A 24,749-nucleotide genomic window follows, 5' to 3' on the forward strand; every position below is an offset into this window, starting at 1 on the left:
GACTGACAATATGCTGTCAGCCAGAGATTTAGAAATTGCACAATTAAGCTAGTCTCAGCTTGGCATTGATAAAGAATAAAGCTCCAGCCAAAACCAGATGCCTGTGTAGTCATGAATTAGGACCTACCTTTAGGTGTCTACATCATTTTCAGCCCAACATTTTGGAGTCTGGGTAATTCATATGACTCCAACTCTGTGACAATTTTTTTTAGGTTGAACCATATGAAATTATTATTTTTGTAGGTCAAATGGTCAAACGTAAGCCATTTTATGTAGTTCAATCTTGTACCTCACAGAGCACCAGCCTAACAAACTGTGAGTGCTTTGCTTTCCCCCAGAAACAATGTGTCCACGTCACCTCACTCCTTGAAAAACTTTCCACAGCTGCCCATTCCACATAAACCCCTTGGCCAGCATCACACGTCACTCTCATTCTCAGGCTTGCCACCCTCCAGATTCCCTTTTGTCCTCTTCCCTGAAGCCTTGGCTTCGTCCATGGCTTGTCTCCAGGCACCAACATGCCCACCTAGCATGCTCTCACCTCAGGGCCTTTGACCAAGATGTTCCAATCCATGTGGAATGTCGTCCTCTCTGGCTCTGTAAGTTTTCTGAGTCTCAGAGCTGGGGCAGAAATGATGCTACACAGATGGAGGACTGGTGCACAATTTGAAGTATTGTCATGTTTATGTCAGTGGCTAAAAAAGTTTTTGCAAGTAGTCAGAACATATTTTTGTACATTAATTCAGATAAAAATTTTCTGAGTTTCAGCAAAATTCTGCTGGCCATGAAGGTAAAAACCATTTTGTCAGAGACTGTTGTCATTATCCACAAGACAAATGCTAGGCTTCTGTAGCACTGCATGTGTGTGTGTACGTCTATGTGTGTATGATACATAATAGTATAAGAAAAAGAAATGTCACAAATAGAAGATAATAAGTCTCTGGGTATGTATGTATATTGGGTGTACTCTCTCAGTTGCAAAAGTCAGAAATTCAATTCAGGCCTAAAACACAAATTGGAATCAATTGACTGATGTAACAGATTTTTAAGGAATCAGGCTATCTGTAGGCATGGCTGGGTTGAAGATAGACTGATGTCATTTAAAAGCTTTCTTTTTCTCCATCTTCCAAGTCTACATTTCTCTTTTGGATTCGTTCTCAGGAAGGCTGTCTTCAGACATCCACGAGGCTGTCCTTAACCACATCCGCTTAAGTGGTTCTTAGCCTCTATAATCCTAGAAGAAGCACTCCTTTCCCAATGGTTCCAGAAGAAGTTCCATGGAGAGCTCCAATTAGTCTGACTTAGGCCATCTGATCATGTCTGAACCTGTTATTGTGACTGGAAGGATGGACACGGAGCTGACCAGACTCAGTCATGTGCTCACCTCTGGAAAGACAAGGTAGAGGCCACCTTACTCAAACCACATAGTCTGAGAGTAGGGGAGAGGTGCTTCTGAAATGAAAAATGGGTTTCTGATAACAGAATAATAAACCAATGTTCAGTATCTGTGTGTGTGTGTGCGCACACACACATGTGCACACTTTGGTAAAACCAAATAGTAGCTAAAGTTCATCGGTGACATCCTATTCAAAAACCATTTATAGCTTTCTTATAAATCTTTTATTTAGAAAGTTTTTGCTTAGTTACAACTTCTAATGCAAGAAATTAGTGGCTGATCTTGGTTGCTGTTGAGAAGTATGAATATGAAATTCAAATATTTTTATGAATTCACATATACTAACAAATACTAAAGTAAATCATCATTCACTTTTATATGTAAATTACTGAAAATATAAAGTTAACTTTGGTAATATTAGCTTAAGGCCTGGGTGTTCAGTAGATTTCAATAAACACTTGTTGACTTCTGGATGAATATATAAGTAAAATCCTAATTAGTTTTTCTGTTATCATTTCATGTTCAAGTAAATAATTTGATTTATTTTGGCAAAATATTCCAGGTATTTGTAAGCATGAAATAAAACTAGACCAATGATTACTAGCTAATAAATAAGACTTAGTTTGACTTCCGTGGTCTTTCAGTTATTGAGCTCATGAAAACAAAGTTAAATTATTTTTCAAAATAAGAAAGGAATTCTTGGTGGATATAATTAGGATTCATTTTAATAATAAAATATGGGCAAAGATAACTGATGGTAATCTAAATGTCTAATTTACTTTGAGTCTCTGTGAAATAGGAATTCTTTTGCAGAATAAAGAATTATTTTGCAGCATTCTTCAAGCTAAATTCATAAAATGTGCTAATTATGGTTGAAATGTAAATTTTGATATGATTGTGGGAGCCACTACAGCTTAATTCTGTATCATGCTTCTTTCAAATGGCAATCATAAAACCTTGAGAGATTTTCAATATAGGATCTTATTTCAGAAATCAACAGTATCTAGAACTAGGGCTCATTGGAAACGAAATTCATATCATCCTATGATTTAGTTTACGGAATTGGAAGGAAATAATGTTCGCTCCCCTAAAATACAAATTTATTATTAGACAAAATAGCTAGAGTTTCAGATGCATAGCCGTAGAATTCTTCTAAAATTTCTTTATAACTATCCCTCTTACAAGATCATACCACCATGACCTTCGGCATTTCTTTCTATTGCTTTTGAATGGTGCTCTCCCCAAATTATTCTAGATCTACAGTGAGATGAAGTTGCTAGAGTGTAAAATTTGGCATCCCAAATGATAAGTGGGTTGATAAAGCAAGACTGTCTTCCAGAGGATGGCATCAAATTTTTCGTCACGGAGCATTCCACAGGATCAGCACATGACTATTTTATTAAGTACCTCCAAAGAGTGACAACAGCATTCTTTCCACTTTGACCCTAGGCTATCATCAAATATGTAAACTATTAAAACTATACAAAAACAAAACTATACAAAACAAAACTCTTCAGGGCCCTCCATTTCCTTACTTGAGGAATGAGTCTTTCGTTCCTACCTCTGCTCCTTTCCAGCTGCTCCGTTTATGAGCTAATCTAGCCACTAGCCTTTTGACCTGTTTTTCACTTTCAGCTCCATCATCAGGAGCTAGGTCTAATATAGCACAACTGCCTCTCTGGTTCCATTCCTTTCATTCTTTTCAATGCCTTGTGGCATGCCACTAGCACTCTTCTTCTTGGTAGACAGCAGCCTTTGAAATTTATTAACAACCTTAAGGCTATTAGCTTTTTTTGTCTAAGAGCTATTCTAAGGCTAGTCAAGGGCAAACAGTTCAAGGGGAAAAATCTAGAGATACTAACCTCAAAGTTTAGAGAAGAGGCATCAGGAGCGGATAAGAAATGAACGGACAGCAAAGGGAAAGTTTGAATCACAAACCAAGTTTTACGATCAGAGAAGTATTAGTTCTATGGATACTCTGTTGGGGCACAGGCAAAATGTGAAAGAGCAGTTTAATTAAAAAGCTATATTGAAAGCCAGTGCCAGGGATTAGCAGAACAAATGTGATAGGGTCCCTATTGGAGAGGTGCTACAGGGCATCAGAGCAGAGACGGACTTGCCCAGAGAGCCATTCAGATGGTGTTGGAACTAGGACTTCATCTCAGCTGTTTTTAAAATCCATACTGCATCCACATGTGATACAGTCCTTTCTGCTCTCACTTTTCAAGAGGATTTGTAGGTGTTCTTTGACAGTGTGATAACTCAACTAGTGATGAATGCATCCAGTTTAGTTGGAAACCAACTAATATTTCTCTATCCTATTTTCAGGGATACTGTGAGAGGCTTTACCAAAAGTTCTGCCTATGTCCAGATAGACCATGCCTGACATTTTCCCAATCTACCCATTCTACTAACTGGTCAGGATGGCTTTTTTCCCCTAGTGAACTGGTGTTTGTTCCTAGTGATTCCAATGATTAGTTTTTATACTGGTGGTGTTCTTAACTGAATACTGGGATTTTATCTGTTCCATCTCCTATGCCGTGGCCTCCTTTGCACTTCTGTGACTCATCAGAGATTACTGAAATTAGCTGATTATGCAATTCAATATGATTATTCAATTCAGTTATTCAATATCAATGTGAGTATAGTGTATCCAGGCTAAGATATGTAGAGTGATATAATAGAGTTAATGTATTCTTATGATTTATTCATTTATTTTGGTTTTCTTCATGTTCATTGAACTGAGAAGTTCAAATATTTTCATTTCAAAATGTCATTCAGCATCACTGTACCATTGACCACAAATAGTGAGGCTATTCTTTCTTGGTAATGAAGGGAAAAAAGGTGGAGGAGAGAACTCGACTTATTGTTGAACTTGTCTGCTTTTTAGGTGTCAGGTCATTGGTCTTCAGTGCTCTACGAACTAGTTTTATATATATCTGAGCTGTGGCCTTAAAGATGAGTACCACTGCAAGGAGTAACTGAAAGAATGAGAAATGCCCTACCATCAAAGATATTTTGCTGAACTATCACATATAAGTTTTATTTTTGGGAAGAAAAGGTGAAGTAATTTATAAATTCTAGTAAATTAAAAACATAAATGAGTTAACATATCATTAATTTTTTTTGCTATTGTAAATGATATGTATTCCCTAGCCTCATCTCTTTCCATTATAAGGTAACTGGAAAATCCTTGGCTATATCACCAGCTATATTATAATTTATTTTTTTGTGGAAGCACTGGGATCATGATTGAAACTTCAAATATATTATTAATGATTTTTCTTTCTTAACCACAAGTGATTACTCACCAAAAGTCAATCTAGAGTAATTTTGTGAGGAAACTTCAAATAAGTTGGACATCTGTGTCTATAGAATGTGTTTAAAAATATTTTGGGAAAACAGATAGTTTTATATACAGTAAATGAGTGGGGTGGAAGTGCTAAAAAGGGTAATCTGAAGCAATTCTATACCAATTTAAACAAATACTCAGCTGGTTTCAAAGTTCAGGGAGTCAGAACATTCTAGAAAATATGGTCAAAAGAAATTCATACTACTAGGGATATTAAAGCCTCTTCCTGTTTATAAGGTAAAATATTATATAGAGAATACAGTATTACATAGAAAGAAGTCCTATTTCCTGTTTGTGGAGTATCAACTGCCCAGGTCACCCAGAGCATGTTCTCCCAGCTACTGGGAATGTAGTGTGCTGATGGCTCACAGCTGTCCCTCTTCAGAAGCTGCTTTCATCAAAGGGAGGTCTTTCCTAAGGCTATATACCCTTACTGGGGCAGCCCGCATTTGATAAAGGATCAGTGTAGAGTTACAAAGCCTGTCCCTTCCCTCAATTTTAGACAATTCTGAAGGGCCACCCTTTGTCCAGAGTTTCCTGTGGGATTATGGGATTAGCGGGAGCTTCTGCTGCAGCTGCATTGTGCATCACAGTTCATCTTATCCCTCTGCCCAGTTGTCATAGGTGGCATTCATGGAATCCCTGTCTACTGAGTCTTCCACATGAAAATCTTCACTCCGGAGTGTGTCTGGGCAGCCAAAGCTGTGATGGTACAAAAAATGGTTTTAGGGAGGCCTACTCTATAATGTAATTTTGGAGCTGGACGACCTCATCACCTATAGTGGCTAGAATACTGACAGCCTTGGGCATACTAGAATTCTGTACTTATTAAAATTTTCACTAGTGATGCAGTGGAACAGGATAACATTGGAAGGGAATGTACAGTATAACAGGTACTTGAGAGCTATGAGAGAAGTAGGTGCTGTAAGAATTATGAAATCAAATGTCTGTTGTTGGGTAATATTGATGCATTGGAGAGGATAATGAAAGGCTGAAGGTTGATTAGGGCAAAATAAGAAAATCAGAAGGCCTTCTAAGTATATAAAGACACTCTTCTCTTGTAGCTGGAAGGGCAGGAAAATGTGAGAATCAGAGCTAAGATTTAATTATAAAAGTAGCAGAACTCCAGAGAAATTTGAATTGTCTGCTCCAATAAGTTGGCTGTGCCAAAGCCAGGGACCTGATGGGAAAGGTGTGGGACTCTGAGATTTGGAAGGAAGACATATGGATCACCTCACTCATAAATTTAAAAACTCAGATCCTGCTGCATCTTCTGGATCTGCATAAGCGACCTACTCCTTTCTGTAAATGCTAGTGATATTCTTCTTGCTTAAACACAAGGTGGCTCTTCCTGGCAGGTCAGTATATGTCCCTACACAGACATACCACCCTCCACTCCTCTCCTGGTCACCACAGTCATAGTTAGGACCAGATCTCAGCACTCAATTGGGGAATGACTGAGCCTGCTAAAGGAGAAAAAGGACCATATGCTAAATGAAGGTGGTGCAGACTTCTCAAAATGTACCAGGGCATCTGTATAAATGTTACTAATGATAAAATTCAGCTCCTCTAAGTCTTTGCTCCCTTTTTTGTTTGCTTGGTCTGTAGAAATCCTTCACTAGTGTCTTTTTGTCTTTTTCTCAATACCTTTTTTTCTTTCTTTCTTTCTTTCTTTCTTTCTTTCTTTCTTTCTTTCTTTCTTTCTTTCTTTCTTCTTTTTTCTTTCTTTCTTCTTTCTTTCTTTTTCTTTTCCTTCCTTCCTTCCTTCCTTCCTTCCTTCCTTCCTTCCTTCCTTCCTTCCTTCCAAGATAGATAGATAGATTTATTTATTTATTTATTTATTTATTTATTTATTTATTTATTTATTTATTTTTTATGAGAGACAGAGAGAGAGAGAGGCAGAGACAGAGGCAGAGGGAGAAGTAGGCTCCCCATAGGGAGCCTGTTGCGGAATTTGATCCCAGGACCCTGGCACAACCTGAGCCGAAGGCAGACGTTCAACCACTGAGCCACCCAGGTGTCCCTTCTCAGTACATTTCTAACAGAGTTTTCTTTAAAAAATATTTTGTGGCAGCACTATTTGGCACATATATATTTATTATGGATATATAGTTTTCTCCTTCTATTAGTAGCTTGAGGAGATTGTGCCTGACCAGCATAGGTCTTCCTATTTAGGTAAGCAATAAAATCAGCTTTGTGTTTTTTTGATTTCAGGTATTGAAATGTGATCTCACCCTTTAACAATACTTACTTCATTGAGTTGTTTTAAAGGCTAAAGTAAAAGCAATAAACAGTCAATAAATGTTTTTTCATGGTATTATTTTTTCCATGCTATGTTACTTAATGCATAAATGTTTAACGTAGCTTGAGCCTTTTTATCAACATAAAAAAGACATCATTTCCCCTTCAGGGCTTCAAATTTTATTTTTATCTTATGCTAGTATTACATTCCTTCTCTCCTTTCTGAAATTACCTGAAAGATGTCTTGAGCTTTGCCAATTTGCTTGTCTTTAATTCTTTGTTTTTGTTATTTTTGATTAGAAGAATCTTTAAGGCAGAGAGTCAATTTGATAATTAAGAATTTGTTCTAATTGGATATTTTTTTACTACTAGAAAGAGATACTGTGTTCATATCTAATTTCAGATACTTCTAGGGAATTAATTCAATTCACATCATTATTAAAAATCTAAATCTTGGGGGGCCTAGGTGGCTCAGCTGGTTAAGCATCTGACTCTTGATCTCAGCTCAGGTCTTGGTCACAGGGTTGTGAGTTCGGGCCCTGCATCAAGCCTACTTAAAAACAAACAAGCAAACAAACAAACAAACAAAACCACCTAAATCTCCAAAGCCAGGACCTTTTAGTTTAGCTATTTAGGTATTTAAAATAGAAGACAGTAATGGTGAGGTGAGAAGTTGACAGGAACTGTAGTAGGAAGCAGGTGAGGGCTCATAGGCTCTGTAATTATGTGTCTGAACTATAATATTCTATAGACTTGTGACCTCACTGACCAGAGCTTTGTTTGGTTTAAGCTAAATGGGAGTACTTTTTACCTGAAAACCAAATACACTACTTATCCAATGGTTTTTGGTACTTAGTAAGTGGAGTATTTTTTTCCTTGAAAATAATCTACATATGAAATCAAACAAAGGTCTGAGAATTACTTGATAATTATATAGACTAAGAAATGGGTTGGATGTGCAGGTCAATGCCTATCTAAATCCATAATCATGGTCCAGTTGTATATGAACTTTTCATCTAAGCTGATATTGGCAATGTACCTTCCAAGATTCTATTCCTGTGTGAAGAAAATATTTAGCAGAGATAATAGTATTTGAAAATAATCTCTTTTTTTTTCTGAGTTATGTCAAATGACTTCCTAGTGCCTTATAAAAGGTCCTATTTTATGTCAGGCAGAGATAACACTCTTTATTTTATGATACATATTTCATAGCCCTTTTTATGAAAAAAGAAAGAATAGATCACGGCTTCTCACCTTGGCATTCTGGACCTCTTGGGCCAGATAAGTCTTTGTTGTTAGGGTTGTGCCTCTAACATCTTAATGGCGAATGCGATCTTTCCCTTTTCTAGCATCTCCTCCATTTTAGGAGAAAAGACAGGCATGTAGGAATTATAACTATGGAGTATTATCAGGTGGCAGGAGGTTTTGCAGTGGCTTGAGTCCTTAGGAAAAGTACAAGGGTCAAAGATACGGTTATCAGTCCTTGGTTTTAACTCCAATTTTGTCGTATGATCCTGGACAAGTGTTTAGGTTTTTGGTACTGTCATATAATTGATCTTTAAAGTCACCTCTAGCAATATGAATTATTCACTTTTATGTTCCCAGTACCTCCTATACTGTGTGTTGCATAGTAGGCACTTGCTAAATTTTGTTGAATGAATGAATATCCTGAATGTTTTGTGAGTCTAAAATCACATTTTTACTAGCATTCAAAATTATAATTTACACTTGTCTGATTTACCACTGCATTCCCAGAACCTACCATAATGAGAGGTACAGTGTAAGTGCTTAGTAAATAATTATTTGATAAAAGCATGAATACGTAGTATAGAATTCTTAGATTATACAATCATTGACAACAATATGAATCCCAAAGCCTTACCATATTACCATATTTTATTCAAAACCTATAAAGGACATTTATAAAAGACAAATGTGTATTTCCACCCATCCCTGTATTATTCTCACATAAGTCATGGTATTATAATACATATTTGTCCAAGAAGTGAGTTCTTGCATTGAATCAGAACTTGTTCAGGCAAACTCCATCCCTACAACAAGCTGTGGTTGTTCAAAGACCGTATCTTTGGTCTTGGAGAGAGCCTCTGTTAGAATCTAGTCAAATTTTGCTTCCTTTAAGTCAGGGACCACACAGAAAGATAGAAGCGGAAATCTCCATGCTTTGGCATTAGAAGGACTTACTTAGGTTTCAGGTCCAGTTCTGCCTCCTAGACATGTGTGGTTCAAAAGTTTTATCCAGTGTAAGCCTCAGGTTTTTCATCTGTTAACTAGAGCTAAATAATACTTGCCTCATTGACTTATTCAGGTAAATGAAAGGAAACACTTAATACCCATCAATATTCATTCCTTTTTAAAATAAGCCTACCATTTTACTTTGTGGTACATAATGGATATGTTCCAAAAATTTGCATGTGTGAACACAATCAATTTTCTGTGAATTGTATTTAACTTTTTATAAAACAGAAAAATTTTTCTTTCAGAAGAATTTTGCTTTAATTCTTTTTAGAATCAGAGTAGGGTGCCCTAGTATGTTTTGAGATTTCAGGTTTGGGTATAGATGGTTTTACAGCACAAATTCTTAGTTAATTTCCATTAGCAAATAATCATTTTAAATCTGTATTCACTTTAAATTGAAATAAATACAGATTCCTGGCCTCCCAGTGAGTTATAGTCTCCAGACCTTTATGTTGTACATATTAAAATAAGTGAGTGTATCACAGTAGGTAAGGTCACTGGAAGGGGACTGCCTGGACTCTTGGCCAGCTCTGGTCTTTACCAACTATATGGCATTGGGGAATCCAACCTTGTTGCACTTCAGTTTCCTAATGTGCAAAATAAAGATAAAAATAATCTCTACCTCCTATTGTTATTGTAGGACTTAGAATGTCTATAGATGTCTTGCATATGATAGGTGGTAAAAATAATTAATTAATTAATTAACTAATTAATGCATTTGTTTATTTCCAAAACGTATCTTGAAACTTATGCTTGTAAATTGTAAAGGCAGAGCTAGCAGAGAGCATGCAAAAGCCTGGGTTTTGTTTTTCAATTTACTCAGAACACTGTTCACAAAGCAGTTGTTTAAAATGGGGCTCTCCATAGTGTTTTTGAGATTCTCTGGTGTATATTTAATTCTATTGCTCTTCCTAAGTGCTTCCAATACACTTAGATGGCTTCACAGTTGAATTTTTCTCTCATCTGTTGTGGAATTCACTAAAGATAGTATATAGCTATAAATAAGCCTATCCATGCAATTGTAACCATGGCAACCACCAGCCTTCAAATGGGGAGATGGGGCTCACATGGCTGGTCTCAACTTCAGCCCAACATGTCCCCTTTCAAATTAGACAGCTCAGAATTGTGCTTTGCACACAACACAGCTATTCATTGCTCTCCACAGAGTATCTATCATTTACCTCAATCTAATACAATTCATTTCTGACTTTAACACATTCTCTGAAAGAACTGTACTAAATTCTGTGAGGAATAAAAAATGTGACTTAAGCTAAGTCCTTCCACCAACATACAGTGGGTTCTTCCTAACATTTATGTTTCTCAGGTCACTCCCTCACTAAAAACTCCTGAGTGGCTCCCTGATAGATATGGAGTTTAGCTCTTGGTTACTTTTTAGCTGCATATTTTACTCTCCTTCCCATGGCACCTTAAATTCCAGGTTTTCAAAAGTCTGTGTTCTCCAATGCCGTTCTCTCTATCTTTGAAATTATCTCCCAACTCTCTCCGCTCAAGTGCTGCTGCTGCTTCTTCTTTCCTTTTTTTAAAGGTCTTATTTATTCATTCATGAGAGACACACAGAGAGGCAGAGATATAGGCAGAGGAAGAAGGAGGCTCTGTTTGGGGAGCCTGATGCAGAACTTGATCTCAGGACCCTGGGATCACGACCTGAGTCGAAGGCAGACACTCTCCATGCTTTGGCATTAGAAGGACTTAGGAAAAAAAAAAATAGAAGGACTTAGGTTTTAGGTCCAGTTCTGCCTCCTAGACATATGTGGTTCAGAAACCACTGAGCCACCCAGGTTCCCCAGCTCAAGTGCTTCATGTGTAATTTTCTCTTATTATATGGTTTTAAGGTTAATTTAATTTATGTAGACTCCAGTTAGTTCTTCCTTGTTCACGTGAGTGATTCAGTGGAATTAATCACTTATCTTACCAAGTACAGTCAATGAAAAACAAAAAACAATTAAAAAATTCAAAAGTTTATTTATCAAAAAGGACGGACATGGCAAATGTTATTTAGCCCTATATTTAGCATAGAAGACAGTCATGATTTGATTTTCTTTTCTGAATGGATATGGCTGGTAAGAGTTGTGAATATGGGTATATTTGGTGAAGGGTGTTAGGTGGGCCTTCATGTAATGACTCTCAAAAAATTTATAGAATTTTACTGACTATAAATGGTAGATAAAGAAAAGTGAGGTAACTGTAGTGTCCAGATGACCGTGTTAATGATGTTATCAATTGAGATAGGAGTTGGAGGAAGAATATATTTGGCGGTGGAGTTATGCTTGAGTTTTGACCCATTGCATTTGATGTATCATTAGAACATCCATGTCTAGTACAAGGTTGGAAATTTCTGCTCAGATGTCAGGAATGACTTAGAACTAGAAATATAGATTAGAAAATCATCAGAATGTATGTGGAAATTTAAGGCATTGACATAAATGAAACTGATCGAGGAGAGTGTAGATTGAGAGGAGATACCTGTTGAAGAAGGATACATCAGAGGAGATTCAGAGGAAGTCACTAAGAGAGGGACTAAGTGTTGAGTGCCCTGGCCAGGTGCAGAGACTGGCTTTGAGTAGCAGGAGGCATTCTCCCTTTGAGCTAAGTGGGAAGGAGTGGAATTGCATGTAAGTGAGTATAGACACTGTCCTCTCTCCTCTCTGAAAAAGTAGGAGTCAAGGCACATCTATGGAGAGTGTGTGAATTCTTGGAAGTTCTGCTGTGGAAAATATTTAGGGAAGCAGAGGAATAACTAGGACAAGATTAAAGAAGCTGAAATTGGGAGATTTATCTCTAAGTGCAAGTCCAACACTTTATCTGATTTCTTTCATTGGGATTTAATCATCTGGAAGTAGAAATCAAAATGAATAAGAACGAAGAGATAACATTCTCTCCTACAACATCACTTCTTGCTCCATTCTAGCCATCTTGACTTCCTTCCTTCTCCTTGAACATATCTGGTATACCAGCTATTCCCTCTGCAGGAATGTTCTCCATACCTCCAGCTCCAGGTAAGCTGGCCACATGGCTTCCTTCCTTCCTGTCTTTTCTTATATCTGACCTTCTTGAAAATGTTCATGCTGACCATATTATTTGATACAATAACTTCAACTCTCTACAATTTTGATCTCCTGCTCACTTACCCCTTTCTTTGGCTATAGTACTTACCTCCTAATATATTAAATAATTGAGTCATTTATCATGTTTACTCTTTATTGTCTGTTTCCTTTTACTGGTATTGAGCTCCATGAGAACATGGCTCTTTGTTCTGTTATGATGTATGCTAACATGACAGAACACGGTGTAGTACATAGTAGTAGCTCAACAAATATTTGTTGAGCGAAATTCAAGTGACTTAAGAAATGTGAATGTCAGTGAAGGCTTATATTGGTTATTAGTTTTGACCAGACCAGAAGCAAAAAACTGCACTTTTCAAGATTACTTTTGGATATAATTTGTAACAAATTTCTTAGGTTATAAAATTAAATCATCCTCCCTCCCTCTTCAGATACCCACTTCTCTGTCTTCCTCCATATATAGTTATATATATATATATTATACTCTGATAAATTGCTCACTCACATCTAGAATGAAATCCTCTTAATATAATTATATCTTACACAGGCATTTTGCATTCTAAATTTTTTTTTCATTTATTTGATTAAGAGAGCTGAGTTAGTTCCAGATGTCTAAAAGCCTTTTGAAAGCTGGCTTAGGCATTTCCTTGGTTTTGGTAGGTGGGGAAGGACCATAACTGTGGCATAATGAAGAGCTGCCTGTCCTACCTCTGGGTGAGATGGCCCTTGTTTTGATCACATTTCTCTGTTGATGCTTTCCCTAGAAAAACGATTCTCGGTTTTGCCCCAAGAATCTTAGATAAACAAGTAATTTGACTCAATTGTAAGAATCAATGAATTATTTTTATGTTTCATAGTTATCCCACACATGTGCCTACAAAGTAACCTTGAGACAATTAGATTCTATCATTTTTTGAGGATCTGGTGAAACTGGTAAAAAATTCAGATCAAGATAGGTTTCTTACAACTTAAAAAGAGCAGTGACCTTAGATCACATTGAAAGTTGGGGCCTCTGCTCAGAGTTGCACAGCAGCGCAGCTTCTTACCTTCTCCTAGTGCATATCTCTCCCTCATGTGGGATCTGGGTCCTGGAGTGAGGGAGGCTTGCTCTCATTCTTCTCTCGAGTCTTACACTTGGGAGGCCTTGTACATCTTTACCGAGGAAGTAATCTCTTTCAGCTCTGCTCTCTTGCTACTAATCTTTTTCATAAATATTCAGTGGATATCAGTGGAAAAGAGTTTGTGGGCAGGGAAAGACTTCTCCCGTGTCTGGGCTCCTATGTATTTTCCTCAGTTCAAACATGTCTCTTCACATTTCATGAAAATCTCAGATGTTTTTCTTCTTTGTCCGTTTCTGTGATGGCTAACTCTTATCTCTACTGCTCTGCCAAAGACAGAACAATCTTGGGATCTATTTTTCCTTGGGGTGGCACTGCCCTCTTTTTGGATTTTAGTTCAGTAGGTTACCTTGTGAACTCAGCTCTCTGAGGGGCTCATGCATTATGATTTTTAAAGGCTATCTGGGTTGTTCTCATTGTTAGGATAAGAACTGCTTTTTTTGCTTATTTTCTATATCCTAGGTGGAAGATATTTTTAGTATCTAGAAGGATTCTTTGGTTCTTTCCCCAGTCTCTGGCTATTTCTAAATCTTTTGCTTTCCTGCTCACATTTTAAAGTTGTTTTTTTTTTTTTTAAATCTTTTTCAATATGTCTGGCATAGTTTTTTTTTTTAATATTCTGTGTCCAGTAATACCATTATCTGGAATATTTGCAGATTTGATCTACTGTCTGTTGCTTTTGAAAGTCTCTCAGTGATTCTTCTTTGTATCTTTGTATTCTTGTGTATTTTGGGATTTTTGACTATGAGCTCATGTTATTTGAACTTTGTCTGTGGGAATTCTTTGAATCTGGGATTGAAGTTGAATTCCTTTAGAGAGGATTTGTGTTTATTTCTATATGGAGCATGGCCAACCATTTTAAAGTATCTGCCTGAAGTTTTTTGGACCACACTGGTAGCATGAGTGGTCGTTTTAGTTATGAATTCTTAGGGTTTTTTATTTCTTTATGAAGCACCAGGGCCAAGATAGTTTGATTTCTGCATCTTGTCATTTGGGAAGGTAGATTTAGTTTTGTTCACTACTGCACTTATGTTATAGCTCTTAGAGATCCCAGCTGCCTCTCTTAGATAGACTTGTAAATTTTTCTTCCTTCTACAACAGTTGCCAGCTGAATATAATATGCAGTCTAGTGACCATTAAAAGATATTAACATATCCATAGAAACTTAAGAAAAATCCAGCTTTTTTTTTTTTTTTTTTTTTTTTTTTTTTTTGAAAAATCCAGCTTTTGTGTTTGTTTTCTTCTTACTCCTAAATTCGATCTCTGTGGATTTCTTACTTTGTACCTGTTCTTTCAGATGCATTAATTAAAAAAAATACTGTGTTAGCATTTAATTATTAGGGTCATTTGGGGTATCTAGTGTGTCACACCCCATGAACAGAATTCCCCTTTTAAAATTTCTTCACTGCCATGTTAGTGAGGTCTTAGAAGAGAGAATTTGTACTTTCAAGTCATGTTGTTTAACTTCAGAAACTAAAGACTTCCTTTCAAAGAATACAATGTTATTCAAATGGCTACTTAAAAGTTTAGAACCAGTTAATGTTATTTAGACTGATTCACATATTTCCTATTTTTAGAACATCTTTCCCCATAGGCTGAAATCCTAAACCATTGACTAATCTTTATACTATCTGTTCCCCCAGAGAACCATTATTCTTTTTAAGAATATTTTTTAAAAAGATTTATTTATTTTAGAGAAGGAGAGAATGTGAGCTGAGGAGGGTAGAGGGAGAGAGTCCTCAAACAAACTCCTCACTGACCATGGAGCCCAATATGGCACTCAGTCTCATGACTCCGAGATCATGACCTGAGCCCAAAATTAGGATGCGGTGCTCAACTGACTATGCCACCCAGGTGCCCTTTATTCAAAAAGAGATCAGATTCTTTTCCACTCCTATATTTAAAGACAAGTTAAAAGCTCCCTATTGCATAATGAACTTGTTAGGGAATTGAAGGCCCTTCAAATCCAGCTTTTGGTTTAGACACACTGCATACCCTTTGTATTAACATCCCATTTCTTTGCTCATGCTCCCCCTTCTGCCTGGAGTGCCTTTTTCTGCTTTCCCATGTGGCAAACTTTTCTTAATCTTCAACTGTCAACTCAACATTACCTTTACTCTTCTTCAAGAATTATCAAACTTGATTGTACATAGAATCACCTAGGTAACTTAAAAAAAAGAAAGAAAGAAGGAAAGAAAGAAAGAAAGAAAGAAAGAAAGAAAGAAAGAAAGAAAGAAAGACCAATTTCTGGGCTTCCTATCTAGAGATTCTGGTTTAGTTGGTTTGTAATGCAACCAACATCAATATTTTTTTTAAACTTGCCAGCTGAATATAATATATAGTCTAGTAGAACCCCCGCTAGTATGATTAAGAGCCTAGAGGCTGTATCAGACTGTATTAGACTTGAATCTTGTCTATACCACTGTGTTACTTCTTAGTTTTCTCATCTATAAAATTGAGAAAATAATCACATTTAATTCATAGGATTGCTGTGAACATAAGGTTAGATAATGCAGGTAAAGAACTTAGCTTAAAACTTGCCATAATAAGGGGGCACTTGGCTGGCTCAGTCAGTAATGCACGTGAATCTTGATCTTTGGATAGTGAGTTGGAACCCCACATTGGGTGTAGAAAGCTACTTAAAAAGAGTAAATAAATGAATAAAAATGTTTTAAAAACCCTGCCATATTAAATATTAGCCACTATGAATGGGCGAACTAGTTGTTCCCTCTGGATATATCATTTATTATTATTTTTTTAATTTATTTTTATTTTTTAAAAATATTTTATTTATTTTTTTGAAAGAGAGAGAGAGAACGTATGTGAGCACTGGGGGAGAAAGACAGAAGGAGAGGGAGAAGCAGACCCTCTACTGAGCAGGGAGCCTGACTTGGGGCTCCATCCTAGGACCCTGAGATCATGACCTGAGCAGAAGGCAGACGTTTAACCAACTGAGCCACCCAGGTGCCCCTGACATTTAATATTTTTTAAGTTAAAAATAACTCAGTTACAGTCTGTACTACAGTTCTGAAAGGTGTTTGGTTCTCCATTCATAGATTATATCCTTGGGAGCAGCCTGGTCCTAGCAGTCCTTGCCCCCAGCTTTCTGGTCTATCAAGTTATCTCCTCTTCACCTTATCTCTTAGACAAAATACAGTCGAAGACCTCATTCTCTCTTTGGAAGAAAATTGCAGAAACGTTGTTTGTTTGTTTTAATTTTTTACTTAAAAAAATTCAATTCAATTTAGTTAACATACACTGTATTATTAGTTTCAGGAGTAGAATTTATTGATTTCTCAGTTGCATACAACACTCAGTGGCTCCTTACATCAATTCAGCAACCCTTTTTAACTAACCTCCTTTCACTGAGGCAATTCCCTATCAACTGTCTGGAACAGTGGTTTTTCCCTTTTCCTCTTTTTCTCTGTGCTGCTTGGGACTTTGTAAAAACTGTTATGGAACTCCTAATTCTTTATTTACAAGCTCAACTCTTCTTTAGCCTATAAGCTTTTTTTTTTCCCTTAATTTTTTTTTTAAATTTATTTGACAGAGAGAGAGAGAGAGAGAGAGAGAGAGCGCATAAGCAGGGGGAGTGGCAGAGGGAGAAGGGAGAAGCAGACTCCCTACTGAGCAAGGAGCCTGATGTGGGACTCCATCTCAGGACCTTGGGATAATGACCTGAACAGAATGCAGATGCTTAGCTGACTGAGCCATCCAGGAGCCCCATATCTTTGAGGGCAAATTCCGTGTCTTTTTCATTTGTACAATGGTTTCTTGTAATGTCTGGGAACATAGTGGTGCTGTTTGTAGGAAGAAAAAAAAGGAGGAAATTTGGAGAGAAGTAAATAGTATTCCTAAGCATACTTTAAAAGTATAATTGAAGGCAGTCTTCAAAAATGTCTATGTTTCAAGAATATAGATAGAACAGAAAGCAGATGTTAATATTGAGAAAATATCAGACAACATAAATTCATGTCATGGTGTAGCTGTCATAGACTGAGCTGAAGGAATTTTTGAAGATTGAGTACTAATATATTACTTTCTTAAGCTCTTCAAAACAGTTTTCTAATTCTCTGCCCATTTCTTCTCCTTCCTCATTCTTTCCATGTTTGTTACTAACCTACTAACTATTATGTCATGTCTTAAGATTGGAACACCATAATTGGGTTAATTTCTTACACATAGGCTATTGGATCATGATGTTCTTTGGGAAAGAGAAAGTTGAGAAATTAAATAGAAATGTTAAATTCTCTTTGCCAGAATGCTGATGAAGAATGCTTCAGGGGATGTAATAATGCTCTAAAGAGATATGACTATATAAAGATGCTAAAAAGAAATCAGGATTTAATCTGTGTATTCTTTATGATTAAATGGAAAATTAAAATCAGCTTAATAGTCATGCTGTTCAACTGTTTTGTGGCATTTTAACAGCATATTTCAAATTTAGTACCAAACTCATTACACAATATTTCAAATATCTAAATTTTGCTATAACCACAAGATCATTAAAATGTACATTGTCCTTCCCCCATGGGAATTATATACCACTTCTTATTTATTTGCCTTCGGGTATGTTTCAAAGTACTTAGTATTGCTATTTTATGATTCACAGTAGACAAAATAAAAATGAACTACAATCTCCATTGAACTCCAGTGAACTACAATCTTGTAAAATTTAGACAGTGTTATATTTTGTATTTCTATTCTTTTGTTTTCTTTTAAAAGAAAGAGTATTTATCTTGTTTCTGTTTACAGAAGTGATGAAGACTAACATTTTGAAAGCAAATAAGAGCAAAACAACATAAATAAAAATCTCTTATATCATGACTCAACATTTTTTATATTTTATTTCAGCCTTTTTTTTCCTATGTGAAAGGACATTAATTTAAAGGCAATAACCTGGGATCCCTGGGTGGCGCAGCGGTTTGGCGCCTGCCTTTGGCTCAGGGCGCGATCCTGGAGACCCGGGATCGAATCCCACGTCGGGCTCCTGGTGCATGGAGCCTGCTTCTCTCTCTGCCTGTGTCTCTGCCTCTCTCTCTCTCTCTCTCTCTCTCTGAGTGTGACTATCGTAAATAAATAAAAAATAAATAAAGGCAATAACCTGCAATATTGTAATATACCTATAAGTCCAAATATTAAAAGTGTTTGTGCAGCTTAACTTTTATGTTAATTGGTTGTTTCAATGGATGTTGGTGAAAATGGATAAAACATGTATTATCCTAGCATCTTATCCAGAAACCTTCCACAACAGTTTTTGAACAAATGAATTGAGAATGAGAAGGAACTAGAATTCAGCTGCCACATGAAAGCTGGAAATACAGGTAGGGGGTCAGGTTGTCTAATGTGAGAAATAGCAGAATCAGAAGCAGAAAGAAGGGGAGACACAAAGGTGAGCCCCACAGGCTGGAACAGGAAAGGCCAGAGAATTAGATCCAGACAGATAAGGGACCCAAGGGATCTTACATCTTTTCGTTTATCCTATTTTATTTGATATTAACTGCAAAAGAGAGCATAAGAGACAAACTATCCCTCTCCTCTTTCACTGTACAGTTTAAAGTGCAAGTACTCTAAGCACTCACTCCTCATCTCTACAGTGTCTTTAGTTTTAAAGACAAAGTTTCATTATTCTAAATGGTCAAGAAAGGTCAAGTTTCAAGCCAGGATTAGCGGGAGGTGTGTGCCCCACTGGGATCATTGATACTCCATTCTCTAGCAACTCTCAGGCAAAACTGTTGCCTGTTTCTGTTTTTATATTAATATTTCTTTCTCTCTCTCTTTTTTTTTTAAGATTTTATTTTATTTACTCATGAGAGATGCAGAGCGAGAGAGAGAGAGAGAGAGAGAGAGGCAGAGACACAGGCAGAGGGAGAAGCAGGCTCCATGCAGGGAGCCCGATGTGGGACTTGATCCCAGGTCTCCAGGATCACGCTGTCGGCTGCAGGCGATGCTAAACCACTGCGCCACCAGGGCTGCCCTATATTAATATTTTATCTAATAAACTAGAAATCCCATGAGAGAGCTATTGTGAGCCCTGTTTTACATCCAACGAAAAGGAGATATGTCATTCGTTCAAGTCTACTCTCTTGAAGATCTAGGCTAAAACATATGATGAAGAGGCCCAGATTGAAATTCAGGTCTATTGACCATGATGGATAGTGTATGATTTTTTTAAATCTTTGAAATCATCAAGATGAACTCAGGAATATTAAATGGGAACTCTGTAGGTTTTAAGGTCGTGAACAAAATCCCCTAATGGGAAGAACAACTTCACATCATACATGTGGAACTCATGTCCTCAAGATTTGGAGTCATCTAAGAAGATAATTGTTCAAGAAAGGTTTTCAGAAATTTGCCATATGAAAATTATCGATGTTTGAATATTCATTTTTAACTTCTAAGTATTTTTATTCTTGGAAGAAAAAACTTTGTATTCTCATAAAGCAACTCTGTGAGGCAGTAAGGCAGACCAGAAAGTGTGGGCCTTGGGGACAAAGGGATTGAGGTCCAAATTTGAACAGCATCATTAATTATTTGTAGGGCACCTTGATGTTTCTGAGTGTTTGAATTTTGACATCTGTATAAATGGAAAATAATTCCTTTCTCATAAAGTTGCATTGCTAACTAAATGATATTATGGATTATGAAAAGCTGTCTAGAAATGTTGGCTGTTGTTAGACAACTACTACTATAGAGTGAAAAAATCATTCTTCCAAAAAATGCCAGATGTTATTCTTGGTTGCATTTCAAAGAACACTAAATGTGGTCACATCCTCAGGGTGATTGCTTTGTAAACCAGGTGTGAAAAGGAGGCATTTAACCAGAGAGTTTCAACAGTCATATCAGCCAGCTCACAAAATTCTAGACCAACTCAAGATACCAGGTGGACCTGGTATCCATCTGTTGTTTGGGTAAATCATAGTTTAATTCCTATTTGCAGTTAAATAGACAAAAGCATCTACTATTGCTTATTCATTGATGGTTTGTTTGATCTCTGTATAATTACAGCATCTCAGCTGGTTATCTGTACATCTTAGCTTGGAATATCCCAAAATGAATTTCTTTAACCTTGGCTAAATACTGAAAAAGTCAGTAGAAAAAGAAGATCTACTTTTTACCTTATATATTTCATTAACCTTGTAATATATCTGGTTGATTTTTGCCTTCCTAAAAAGTTCTTGAATAAAATCTGAGCTCCTTAAGGATCTCACAAATTAATCTTTGCAATTTCTGCCCCTATTTCCTACTCACCTCTCCATGCTTTCTAATTTCTAGTCACAGTGGCTTCTCAGAGTCCTTAACCTTTTCCTTCTTTCTTGGTTGTCACATCACTTGCATCAGGTCATCCTTTTGCTTTCAGTCTTGGATGAACATTCCATTCCAGTGTGGGATCTGGATTCTTGACTAGCTATCAAGGGCCCAGCTGGCCCACCATAGGGAGAACCTGGACTGATGGAAAAGGAGATGTATGTTTTTTTCCCCTTTCTCTCACTTGCTCTCCCGTATTGTTTTTCCAGAAAGGTACTGAGCAGACATGCTTGCTCAATGACTGCTCTGTGTCTTCACTTGAGAAGCTGTAGCTATTATAATGCATTGCATCACCTCAGATCACATTTTCCCTTGTCTCTTTTCTTTTTTGGTGCTTTTAAGGTCTTGATCTTGTACCTTCCAAATGAAGCATATAGCTTCTTAATTTTTCAGGAGAGGTTCTACTCTCTTGAAGATCTAGGCTAAAACGTTATCATTCCTCAATCCACCACACTCTTTCACACTTCCATGTTTTGTGCATATTCTGCTTGGAATGTTCATTCATTCTCTATAATTCTTAAAGATCCAGTTTAGTAGCCAACATCTCTGGCCCCTCAGGGCAACTAGCTCCTCCACTACTAGTAAAACAAGTCATGCTATTTTGTATACATGTAATGGTGGGCCAGTCTCTCTTAACACACTGTAATCTGCTTAAGGATGGGAAGGTTGTCTTATTTTTCTCTGTATTTCTGGCACTCAAATGGTGATTGTACGGTGTAATGGTGCTCCATAAAGTTGTTTAAGGAGCGATTTGGATCAATTCAGTTCTGTGCCTTTTAATAAAATTATTTATTTATTTATTTGTTTGTTTTTTTGTCTCTCTTGGTCTAATGATGGTCTAATGCTAAGGTATTTTAGAATTATTTATAACTGGAAATGTGTTATACTATTATCTTTATAACATAAAGAGACTACAAGCCTCTTTGACCTGGAACCAAGAGGAAAATGCAATCTAAATGATAACATGGTAACTTTCTGACAAAATCTCTTACTGATATCTGTGTGACACATGTTTCTACAACTCCTATTTTAATCTAGTTTCTTTTGGACAAATTGGTAAAAGTGATTGGTACATCTCTAGATGGTATTACACTAAAATCCTTTGTGTTGTGTGCAGTCTTCTGGAATGCCCGACTAATTAAGATTCCACTGCTGATCTAAGGACAAAACATGGCACTGTTAGAACAATGGCCAATTCAAATGGATTTGTATGATGAATCTGGAGGTTAGAAATTCAGGAAGACTTCAGTGGGGTTGTGGAAGTATTTTGTATTATCTAGATAAGTATCAGAGTCTCGCATTATTGAAGCCCTAGATTGGGCAAAGCCTACAATGTTGAATATCCTTATCTTGTATACAGTGTTTTGCAGTGATTCTTTCTACTTCTCCCCCTTTCCCTATGTTGATGTGTAGAATCTATGCAATCTGGATATTTTCCTGTTGGCCCAAAGATGTTGCACAAGAGGGACCCATAACCAACATACTCTAGTAAATCTCTTTATGAACAGATGCTAAAGACCATGAAATGTCAAGAAACAACAGAAAAATATGAACACAGACCTGCTGGCATTACCCCTTCATATGTAGTGTGGTGAGGGCTCTTCAGAAAGATAATAGTTTTGCACTTTTGATGATTTCTCACCTTTGCCTCCATCTGTTTCCACTTTTGTTGAAATACTCATTATATATTATACTCTTTCAGGCACAAGACCGTTTCCTGAAAAGGGAACCATTTCTCACAAAACTCCTCTGGGTGGCTAAGATAATGGAGATTTAACAGTGGTAGTTGAGATTGGCAATTCAACAGTTAATGCCTAATGGCATAAAGCATCCCATGGAGATGAACAACTGAGTGAGAATTTCAGCATATTGGACTTTGGCAGGCATAGAGTGCAGCAAATGAGCTTCCTGACATATGAAGGCATCCCATTTGATTTGACATCAGTTGAAAAGCCTAAAGAATGTTCTAAACCTTCCCAATCTCTTCTCCTGCAGAGATAATATCACATCATTTCTTAGGAGAGCAAAAAGTTTATTTTGTGCACTTTTCAAATAAAGAACTCAGACATAAGTTCTTATAATTTGAACAGTTCAACAGAGTGTTCATATAAAAGGTTGTGAAAGCTTTTTTCCCCCTGTTATCTCCTTTAGTTATTACTCTTGAGAAGCCACTTTAAGAGAAAGACCTTCCTTTTCTCAAAGACTCAAGCCCTAAGAATCTGCTAAAATAAATTATTTCACATAACAATTTATTCAGAAGAGAAGCACATGTGAAAATTTCTTAATCTTTCATATAGCTCTTCTATTCCCATATAAAAGGAAGAATTAAAGTGTAATAATAAGAGTTGTAGCCTAATGAATTGTGACTGTTGGGAGAAAAATATAAAAGCAGAGGTTTACTCTAGGTGGTTCCATTTCAGAGCTTCCTTTTTAACAGCAATGTTTTTCATGTCTATGCTCATGTATTCACCAGAAAGCTTTTCTCCTATCTTCTGTCTGGCCTCCATGTCTTGTTTCCTTTTTAAATTTTACATGACTGAAGAGGAATGCATCCACCTTCTCTGAACGCCTACTTTCACTCTTGGATCCCCACTTATTTTTAAAGGAATGGCATTATCCTCACCCACTGCCATTCAAGGAGCCATCCGCAGGTCCCATTCTCCATCAGATTGCCTCTCCAAATAGTTACCCTTCTCAATAGTCACCATTTTCACCTGTGGCCTTGCATTCTCATTCTCCAAGTTATCGTGTTCTTTCAGACCATTCTTGTTTCACACATAAATCACTGCTATTGTCTCTTAATTAATATCCCCTCATCTGTCCAACTTTTATTGCTTCTCATGGCTTTAGAGCAAGATACAAAACTCTAATTTTCATTAATCAACCCCACTGCTAATAGAAATTTATGATTCCTCATTTCTGGCTAGGCAGTTGTATTGATGGTTCTCCCAGTGGATGATGCTATTATAGGCACTATTTAAAGCATTTTTCACATACCTTTTAATTCAGTCCTCACAATGGTATAGTAAGAGTGCTGGCTGATTGCACTGGGTATTGAACTCGGACTAGTAATATAATCCATTGTGTGAATGTGGGCAGATAATGTAACTTCTCTATGTGTTTGTTTCCTCATCTGTAAAATGCAGATACTACTACTAGCATCTATCTCATTGAGTTATTGCACAGATTTAATGCAAGCATGTATTAACAGTACCTAACCCATAAGGCATGCTCAGTAGATGTTGGCTGTTAGTATCATATCATATCATACAGAAGTAGACACTGCGGCACAGACAGGCACAATCAAAGTGATTGTCAAATTGCTATAACCAGTTAGTGAAATTGGAGCTTGAACAAAATCTGACTTCAGAGTGCACCTATATGTTATGATATGCAGATTCTCTTTACACCATTTACATCTGCAGTCCCCCCTCAATCTTTTTGTTTATTTGTTTGTTTATTTGAGACAGAGAGAGAGCATAAGCAGAGGGGGAAGAGGGAGAATAAGAAGCAGACTCCCCATTGAACAGGGAGCCTCACACAGGGCTCGATCCAAGAACTCTGAGGTCATGACCTGAGCTGAGGACAGATGCTTAACTGACTGAGCCACCCATGTGCCCCTCTGCCCTCAATCTCTTTCCTTTAGACTGTCAGAGGATTATTAGTAGTTACCCTTCCTCTGCTCTGAGATGTCATGGAAAAGCCATGGAGAGGGATAAGCTGCCTCAGTTTGTGCCTCTAGTCACTTCTTCTTGACTCCTGGCCAGGAGTCTGTGATTGCCATTTGTTGACCCCTCCTGAATTCTAAACACTTTGGGTGAACATTCCTGGTTGGGCAGAGAGTATAAATCTCTTAGGAATAGGATGCCTGGACTAAGGCCCTCTTGAGGGAAGCAGAGAAGTGCATTTTTTTTTCATATCACCAAAAAGGTTTCCAAAGAGCCACAAAGCTGGCTGAGATCCCCAATGCCCACATAGGGGTTACTGTCTACTGA

General features: G+C 37.1%; 1 protein-coding gene across 1 annotated transcript in view; it reads left to right on the top strand.

Moving 5' to 3' along the window:
- Positions 1 to 1,177: 1,177 nt before the first annotated feature.
- The window catches only part of PLPPR1 (phospholipid phosphatase related 1), a 404,846-nt gene continuing 381,274 nt past the window's right edge, over positions 1,178 to 24,749 (top strand). The window contains exon 1 of the mRNA XM_038552949.1: positions 1,178 to 1,399. The gene's annotated coding sequence lies outside the window, so the exon portion shown is untranslated. The remainder of the gene's footprint in view (positions 1,400 to 24,749) is intronic.

The sequence above is a fragment of the Canis lupus genome, chromosome 11, assembly GCF_011100685.1.
Source record: "Canis lupus familiaris isolate Mischka breed German Shepherd chromosome 11, alternate assembly UU_Cfam_GSD_1.0, whole genome shotgun sequence".
NCBI classification, from domain to species: Eukaryota; Metazoa; Chordata; class Mammalia; order Carnivora; family Canidae; genus Canis; species Canis lupus.